The sequence below is a fragment of the Gavialis gangeticus genome, unplaced genomic scaffold, assembly GCF_001723915.1.
Source record: "Gavialis gangeticus isolate Ggan-Ray unplaced genomic scaffold, GavGan_comp1, whole genome shotgun sequence".
In the NCBI taxonomy this organism is placed as follows: domain Eukaryota; kingdom Metazoa; phylum Chordata; order Crocodylia; family Gavialidae; genus Gavialis; species Gavialis gangeticus.
Genome location: NW_017729033.1, coordinates 16430340 through 16440655, shown reverse-complemented (window position 1 = coordinate 16440655; position 10316 = coordinate 16430340).

The following is a 10316-nucleotide window of genomic DNA, read 5'->3' as shown; positions in this document are numbered from 1 at the left end:
ATATATAGTGGTGCTTCATTTCAAGCACAGATTTTGGGTTTTTATTCAGAGAATTTGTAATTTTTTAACAGAGAATTTGTGATTTCTTTTATCAGGGAAAACCAGGATCCCAGGTTATGAGGAAAAGCTGAAAGAACTAGTGTTATTTAGTCTGGAAAAGAGAAGACTGAGGAGTGATTTGATAACAATCTTCAAATACGTGCAGGGTGATTTTAGAGAAGACGGAGATGGGCCTTTCTCTGTGATTCTTGGGGAAAGGATTAGGGGCAATGGCCTCAAACTGCAGCAGAGAAAATTTAGGTTGGAGATTAGGAAGACCTTTCTGACTATGAAGGTCGGCAAGAATGGGAACAGGTTACATAGAGAAACAGTGGAATCTCCATCCTTGGCAACTTTGAAGAACAGGTTAGACAGACACCTGGCTTGGATGGTTGAACAATCCTGTCTTGAGCAGGGCACTAAACTAGATGACACTGTGAGGTCTCTTTTCCAGCCCTACTTTGCTGTGATCCTGTGTTCTCTCTGTGATTTCTTATTCTATGCAGAACAACTGACCTCTTACAGTGAGGTAACCGTTGGAAAATTCTGACTTTTTTAAAATGACCCCTTTTGTATGTGCTCACCTATATTTGTCCTTTCATTTCAAACAATTTAACTTACATATGTAAAATCTTCCAGATTACTTATGAGAACAATGTGAAACAGTTACAAAACATTCCAGGGAATGAGAAGCTTTGTAACCCCAGGGAATTATATACAACATACTACTGCATTATGTCTTAAAGAAAAAGGAAATCTTATAAAAAAAAGAGGAAAGGAGATAGGGGGAAAAAGGGTAAACTGCATTGCCTGGTCTTTACAGTGCAAGTCATATAACGGCAAGAAGAAAGATAACTGATGGGTAGTATTTTAAGGCATATTAACCCAATTACAAGTATATTTTTACAATCGTAGCTCCAACATTTATCACACTGCATTTATTAGACCTCTGAGCTAGGTTATGTCAAATGAAATGCTGTGAAACTACAGCATTTCATTAAATTGCTGCCAGAGCAGGGTATTCAATCCTGATACTCTTAAACCACATGATTTTATCAAAATCTTCGGAAATTGAAGCAATCACTAAAAGGTGTCGGGAAATTAAAATGTTCTGTCTCAGTGAAAGAGATACACTCCTTGTAACATATATCAGTGGGTTTTTTTAAAGACACATTACTATGCAGAGAAAAGGCATCAAATACAAGAGACACAGTAGATTCCAGAAAAATCTAGCTGCTGCAATTTTTCATACTTAAAAATAGACTCTAAGGGCAACACAGTTGAGTTTCCTTTATAATTTGTTTTTTTCCCCCCCCTATTCCCCATTGGATCCTATGATTGATAAAATGTCTGCATAAAAGAAAATCACGTGGAATTTAAAGACAGTTGTAAAAAAGAAGGGGCATTTTTTTTTCCAAACACAGTTTCTGAAATGTTTCACAGACCTTTTGCATATTGGTTGGATATGCAAGCATGAGGTCTGTGTTCAGAAAGGGGTACGCAAACCACTTTTTCAGCCTCAATTTTGGAGGCCAAAAAGGGGCCTCAAATGTATGCTAACATGTCTTAGTTCCTCAGTACATTCTGCGGGGGGGACCTCAATTTTTTCTTTGCAAATCTGAATGAGCCTGACTCTCAGTTCTCACGTACCTGCCAAATGAGTGCAAAATGGATGTAAAAATACACGCTGCTGTTCTGAACTGCCTTTATTATTCTTTTAACTCATTTTACGCTGAATGGTTGTCCAAGGTGCCAAACAATGGAGAATAAGGGTCCGATAAATTTAGTACCAGCTCAAAAGCTAACTACTGTACCATCATCTCCATTCCCAAACTCTAGAGACAGGTAAGCCATTACCAAGTGAAATCCAGGCTCCACTGCAAACACGTGAAATCCTGTCAGTATTTAACTCCTGGACTGTTGTAATGTAGCCCTGAGTGGTCGTGCAGGGTAGTACGGTGAAAAGGTATAAAGTCTCACTCCAGAGAAGGAATAAAGCCAAGCTCAAGGGAGAAGCATTCTCCATGGGACTGCTACTTCCACCCAAAGGCAGTTAGATAGAAAGGGGCAAGGAAAGGGGCAAAGCCTTGTCTCTGTTGCCACCCCCAACCCCTGGAACATTATCTGCACCTAGAAAGTGAGTGATAAGGTACCTTAGTTCCATTTAGGGACCAGCACTAAATGGATCAGAATAAGAATTTTTTTTTTACAAAAGGAAGAAATTGTGTTTCTCATAGGAGCCAGTTCTGCCTCCCAATACTTTAATGTTGCAATTCTCGTCCTCTGTCTCAGGTTGCTGCTGTTGTTAGTAAGATATTTAAAACAAAAAGTGATGACCTTCCTCGACACCTCCTTTGAAAATACCAACCCTGGCTCTGAATTTTTCTGCTGATTTCCATTTACAACTCCATTCAATCCAAGTTTCTTGCCCCCACCTCCATAGTCGACATCATTCTTCTCCTCACTGCATGTCCCACTTGTTCTGTTTGCATCTGGCTAGAGTCTCTTTATAACATCAGCCACTTCATCCTGCTCCACTCCATGCATAACATCAGCTTTAAGTGCCACTGTAGGTTTTCCACTAACAATTCTGCACCTCCTTCATGCTGCCTCGTACGTGCAGGACACTTCATGAACCAACATATTTACCTGGCCACAATCACTTTGCCTATCAAATCCTTTCCAGTACCAGTTTCTGCTCTCATGCCTCCACGGAAACAGTTGACTTATTGGCCTGCATTCAGGAATGGGCGATATTTATTTCCAGAGCAGCATTCTGGGATGATTGGATCAACTTTTTGTTGATATGTGAGTCTCATGCAGATTGTACTGTTTGGGGCAGGGATCATCTTTTTTGGTTTGTGTGTGTGTGTAGCTGGCAGTAGAATGAGATCTGGGCTTCGTGAGTGGGAATCCTAGGCACAGACAAAACTACAACAGCATGAACAAGAACAGCTGCCCAAGTTGTTAGAAACTTCAACAGTCTTTATATGTAAAGCCAGGATTTGTACAGGATTTTGCCTTTCGTTTTGTCAACAAGTCAGATTTTTCACTTGCCCACATTTTCAGGTGGTTTTTCATCTCATACTGAGCAAATGTAAGAGACAAAGCAGACCTTAAGTCTGGGCATTTTCTATGTTCTTCCCATATTTTAAGCAGAGGTCAGCCAGCTCAGAGTAATTATCACATTATTGATTTACTGTGTTAAGGCTGTTTTTTACAATTGCTTTAGAGGTTTAACAGTATATTTTTTCTTCCACTGCTCTACTTGATGTTATCCCCCTATGGCACTGAATAAAGTCATGTGGTATGAAAATAACTGTAGTCTCAAGCTCACAGAAAACCAAAATTAACATTGTGTAAATAAATACTAATAACAGGAAGGTGGCGATGCCCTCAGGCTCGCTTTATCTCATATGATTTATTAAAAGCTGCCTGATAATGTCAACCTTTTAGCATGGTTTCTAAGAATCCCAGATTAACCTTCAGTGGTCAAATAAGACCATGTAACCAGTCCTCGGGTGTTGACCAAACAAAGAACACAGCTCTTGTTGTTGTTACAGAGTTGCCGCAGCTTAACAAACTGACGGTGTAAAACACACACAGTCAGGGGTATAAAGCAATTTGCTGGAAAAGATCAGCAGGAATTGCCTAATGATAATACAGTAAAGGTCAGTATGAGCCCAGGAATGAACACTGGATCGGGAGCTACACAAGCTAGGCTAGGCCCCTGCCACTGATGACTTCAGTGACCTTGGGCAAATCATTTATTAACTTCTTACTACAGTGCAGGGATGGGCTGCCCCTCACCACTGATCCCTGCCGTACAAGCAAACCCTTCCATTTCCCCCATAGCACACCACCACCGAAGACGTAGCTCTGACCCCTCATTAGCCCCACACCCTCCCACTGTGGGAGAGACAACTGCTGTGGGGGGAGGTATTGGTGTGATCAGCAGCCAGAGATAATGCAGCAGCCCCCCCTCTGGCATCCCCTACCACAGCTGCAGCCACTCACCTCCATCACTGGATCCCACTGGATCCCAGTGCCAGTGGCAATCACAGGTGGTAAGAGTGGTGATGAGAAAGGCAGTGGCTGCAGGAGTGGAACTGCATTAACCCCCTGGCTGCGGGCTGTGCCAGCACCTCCAGCTGCAGCACCAGCATCTTCCCTGAGGGCAGCTGGGAGCTAAGACTGATGAGGATACCAGAGTACCAGGGCTACTGGGATGCTACTACAAGTCTCCAGTTGTCCAACTGGCCATGCGGGACTCCACCACAGGCTGGATTCAATCTTTTCATGGGCTGGGTGCAGCCCACAGTGCGTAAAATCATAGAATCATAGAAAATGAGGATTGGAAAGGACTGGGAGGTCATCTATCCAACCGCCTGCTCAAAGCAGGACCATCCCCAACTATAGCGTCCCAGCCAAGGCTTGTCAAGCCGGGTTTTAAAAACCTTCAAGGATGGAGAGTCCACAACCTCTCTGCATAGCTTGGTCCAGGACTTTACTACCCTCCTAGTGAAAAAGTTTTCCCTAATATCTAGCTTAAACTTCCCTTTCTGAAACTTGACACCATTGCTCCTTGTTCTGTTTTTTGCCACCATGGAGAACAGTTCAGGTCCATCTTCTTTGGAGCCTCCCTTCAGGTAGTTGAAGGCTGCTAATAAATAATCCCTCAGTCTTCTTTCCTCCACACTAAATACAACCAGGTCCCTCAGCCTCTCCTTGTATATCAGTCATGCCCCTGACCATTTTTATTCTCCTCCACTGGACTCTCTTCAATTTTGTTTTGCATAATATTGATGAGTTAAGCTCTCAAATGATATGTGCTAACTTTTATAACTGTATGGGCATATGAACTATTTATGACAAGATAACATGGAACTTCAGTCCCTGATTCTATTTGGTGGAGATTCAGCCCAATTTGGTGACTGAATCTCCAAACCTGAATCGAATCAGGAGACCCATTAATCTCTCCGAATCAAATCGGAACCATCTGAATCAATACGGAGAGATTTGGAAAGATTCGGAGATTCGGACATAGAGACAGCTTTAGTTTTTCTGCATACCTCTAGGTAGCAGGAGCTTGTGAATGCTGTGATGCTGGGGCACATGGAGTGTCCCACAGAAGCATCACCTAGTTGGGGAGGTGAGGGGGAAGGGCCCCTGCGTGTTCCCCAGTGGACCGGGATGTGGACTGGAAATACTTCTGGTCCATTCTGGGTTTGTTGCTGAGCATCGCATGGGTGACTCTCGTGCGATGCTCCACACACCCCAGCATCACAACATTCATGAGCTGGTACCTCGAGGTATGTAGAGAAAACATTTAAAGCTGTGTCTATGGCCGAATCAGCATTGAATCTTCAGATTCAGATTCGGCTGACTCGAATCACAGACAGCGATCCGAATCAATGAATAGAATCACTGTCCCCGATTCGTGCCGAATCCGAATTGAACAAGGCCTGCTTCGCACACCCCTACAGGGAACTAGGTTATCTCGGTTTAGCTTTCATCTAGCATGGGGTAAGAGTGTGCACGCAGGCAGTTACTTGGAAGCAGGTGATGCAGTAAATTCTCTTCCCCTTTCTACTTCATGGAAAACAATCTGTATGGCCATGCCATTATGTTGGCCTTGCCAGTAGACATATATTATGAACAATTAAGAAAAAGGAAAAACAAAATCCCTGCCAAAACAACACACTGCACACAGTTCTCCCGGGGAGAGAATGGAGGAAAGAATGAACCATCTGTGGCAGATGTTACTCATGTGCTACTGGAAGGTGCGAAGAATCTAGATAGAAGAGCATACAGTAATAGGATCAGGTGTGCTAAAGACTCATAAATAGAGCATGCCCTTGCTCCTCCCTAATTATAGGAACACTCAGACTATTTGGTGAGGTTAAGGGGCTCCGAGACTTTGCTGACACATACCGCTGAGCATGTTCCCCCTATTTTCAGTCTTATTTCCCTGCTATTCAGAATGCAATGACCCTTGAAACAGGTTACCTCCAGTCTGTAGATTTTAGCTTCCTGGACCAGAAAACACAGAGAAGCAGCAATGGGCCACATTATAAGGTATAGTTAATATTTACCTGCCTCTGGACAAGTGTCTTTTCATTTCCCCCATCATGCTGAAACAATATAATACTGCCTAGGTACATTAGCTCAAAAAGCCACAGTGTGTTTGCTGAATAAGCAGTAGTTTCAAATCTCAGCTTTATGCTGGCAATCATGGGCTTGAGATTCAGGGAGGGAATGGGACACAATAAAACCTGCTATGAGTGATCAATGGGCAATACTGCTATGATTGTTGTTGCCATATTTTTCCCTAGGAAAGTACAGTATGCGGCTTAACAAAATCATCAAAGCTAAGACCAATAGCTTGCTCTAATAACCCAAAGAGTGGTTTTGCTTCAGGGAAGGTAGGATCCTGTAAAGAGAGATTTTTAAAGAGAGATTATTTTGCACTGTCTTGTCAAGTTAATCAAAATTATCAAATGTGGATGCCTGAACACTGATCCCCGAATTCCAGCTCAAACAGCTGAAATGAAGAGGCCTGATATTTGCAGGTGTTAAAAATGGATGCCAGTAGGTTTCCTTTGCACCTGTGAAAATTGGGCCATTTGATTCAGACACTTAAACATGCATTTAACTTTTTAAGTTTGGCACACCGATTAACATCTCCTGCTAACATCCATAATAACCAGGAATGTTGTTTATGGCTTTTTACCTACATCAGCTCATTCATTCTCAGTGTAGAGACTGACCTATCTGAAACAGCACAATCAAAGGCACAGCCCCTGCACAAATGCCAGGTGGTAAAAATATTGCAATAAATGACTTGTTTTAGATCGGGGCTGTCAAATTCATCTGGCCCCACAGGCCAGATGCGCAGCATGGATCTGGTCCATGGGCTGAATTGTGCCCAAAGGCCCCCCTGCCTCCTCTCCTCCCGCCATGCCAGATCCAGCTCCCCTGCTCCAGGACCTATGCCTCATGCCAGTTGGTCCTGTGGCATGTGGGTCGACTAGGACCCAGGGCAGTTCTGGGGGTGGATGATGGGGCTCTGTGGGGTGGATTCATCCTGCAGGCCATATTTTTGCAGCCTCTGCCTTGGACAATGCAGTTACACTTTGTGCCAGGGATAATGACACCTAGATCTGTTTTCAAGCCAATAAATCATTCTTCTGTGCCAAGCCCCACTTCTTTAAGTTTTTAAAAGTTACATTGCTATTTATAGTGGTTTTCCTTTCCCTGGGAATGCCTTTTCTTTGGAAACAACTTTACACCTTTGCATGGGCATTCTGTAACTTGTAGCAGTTAGGTCATATACAATAATCTTCCTGGGAATTTGGGAAATACAACAGTTGTAAGTGGCATTCTTTTGTACTCGTATACAGTCAGTGTTTGCTCTACGTTCCCCCTCCAAGTTGCATTGGGAGCAATTTCCATCCTTGACCAAGGACTAGAAAGCTGGCACTGACAGATGCAGTTTCAGTGCCAGTTTACACCAGCAGAGCACTGCTTTGCCAACCGAGCCTGTCTTTTGCAATGACAGGCACCTCCTATCCTAGACAGGCACAGTAAGTGCTCCCACACAATGTACCCGATTGATCAGCAACTAGGACAGAATCCATGCTCCTACGCCACTCCATTTCCACATTCATAATCTAATGCAGTACTTAACAGCATGGAAACACCATTATTAACAGCAAGCAGAAGAAGCTTTGTTAATGGACCACCTATATGTACAGGAATATTCCAGGTACATTGACACCCTTGGCAAAGATAACATGGTACCTCCCAGCATCACACCATTGTTCCCTCCAGATACCTGTCTCTTCAGCATCCCTTATTCCTGCATCACCTCCTTTTTCAAATACAGCTCAATTTCTGCTCACCCATCTCCTGCAAGCACCTGTATTTCCACAAAGGTCCATTAGTTTCTTTGAACCAGCTTTAGTGATGTCTCAGGTGAGATGCCACAATACCCATTGTGAAATGTTATTTGAGTCCCACAGCCCCTCACAGGCTGGAGCACTGTAGTTCCCTGTGTTTTTCTCCTTTAAAGGAGAATCCATTTTTAAAGTTTGTTCACGACCCTTTCATATATTCTTGCAACCCACTTTTGGGTCGTGACCTAGGGGGTTGAGAAACACTGGACTAGACCTCGTAAGGTCCTTCCCAGGCCTAATTTTCTATGATTCTATGATGGGCAGGCAATTATTTCAGGCAGAGGGCCACTTACTGAGTTTTGGCAAGCCATTGAGGACCACATGACAGGCAGCTGGGGCAGATAAATGTTGATTTTCAAAATTTTTTAGGGGCCCCGCAGGCCGGATAGAATGGCCTGGTGGGCCGCATCTGGCCCCTGGGCCACATTTTGCCCACCCCTGTTCTATGACAACAGCATCCAAAGACTTCTTCGCAGTCAGTCATTGAGTACAAGTGTGTGATCCCCAAGCCTCACCGTTTCAACCATGCTTTCCATTCAGATGCAGGAACAGTAACATAAACTGATTCTCTGCTGACAACCACCCCACCTCTTCAAGGCTTCTGACAGCCAGCAGAAAATGGCTGTTCTGCACCAAGTTACTACTATGACCATCAGGCATCTTCAGAAACAATAGTAAGTTCTATCTTTGACACTGCCACACGTTCACTGGAGGGCTGCACCACTCCTGGAAATACTGCAATACCAGGCCAATGCATGGAGGGGATGGAGCAAACTCTGAATCTACCTCCCAGGACCAAAACTCCACTCAGTGCACAGCACTCTAATGAAGGACATATCAGATTTATTATTTTGTTTTAATATTTTGGAAAAATGTTCATGTACCAGGTCAAATTAGCCAGATCAGTTCCAAATCCTTTGAATAATTCAAAAACCTTATGGGTCCCTCCTATCCTCCACCCCAGACTTTTCCACGTGGGGCTTCAGACACTTCCAAATCCTTTGGCAGGTATCCTCTGTGTAAGCCCAAGCCCAGAGACTTGGAGATGCCCCCCAAGTTTCATTTGCCCTCAGCCATATGGCCACAGGAGCAAGCTAGGGAGGAGTCTCCCCTTTCCATAAAGTTGGTGTGTACAGAAGGGGTCCCCAGCTGCCCCTGTCCCACTTGGGCTGGAGTGCAGTGGCTGCAATGGCTCTGGTTCATGAGGATAGCTATGGAGTGAGTCTGGCCCCAGCACAGGCTGGAGAGAGGAGGCCTGGGGCACCCTCCTGCCCTGGGCTGGGGCTACCATACCATGCCAGACAGCCTGGTCACAGCCCCACCCACCCCCAGAGCAGCATCTCCTAAGCACCCCAGCCCTGTGAGTATCCACACTGGCCCCGGTGGCACCAGCCCGGCCACGCAGCTCTCTGCCAGCCCTGAAAGACCTTTGCCCCCGCCCCCTCTACCCTGACTCAGCCTCAGAACCCAGCCAGCAGGCACCTCTGCACACCCCACACCCATATCCCCCCCCCCCAGCAGGTCCTCAAGCCCTGGACCTCCAACCCCCACCTGCATCCAGCTGCTGGGGCTGCTCCTATGACCCTACCTGGCTGCATGCCAACCACCTGCGTGTGTGCATGCAGATGCATGTGTACCCACTGCCTCCAATCACCCTAAGCAGCTCCTTGCAGGCTGGAAGGCTGCCAGCCTGCAAGGGGAACCCACACTTCCCTGCATTTTGCTGGGACTTGTTTGCAACCCTTTCAAATATTCTTGCAACCCACTTTTCAGTCATGACCTGTGGGTTGAGAAACATTGATACAGAGCATAATTCATAGCCCACCGACTCCTCTTTACTTCAACAGGCTTTGGAACATGTCTTCACTTTGCCTATAACAAAGGCTGCATCTGCCTCTATTTAGTGACCCATATTTTGTGTTCTGCTCAGTCTAGGGGGTAGGGAATCACTGAGAAGTTGAACAAGACAGAGCATCTTTGTGCCTTACCATGCTGTAGGGAGCAAGATAGACCAAACCCTTGAGCCCAGTTCCCCCACACTTTGGGGAAGCCTGGATCCAAATCCAAAGGCAGGGAAGGTCTGTGGCTGCACTGTTCATTTATCCTGCCTGGCCTTTGGAAAGAAGTTAGCTGCTGGATGTATCTTTTAAAAACAATATATGCAATCCAAAAGAGAGGGCTGAAAAAGCCTAGCCCAAAGAAGAAAAAAAAAGGAGAGAATGTCATTAAAGCTCTTTGTTTAAATAATCCACTGCCACCAAAGAATACACTGTTGTTATTCTAGTGTTTTTAATTCCTATTAGCTAGCACAGTATCATT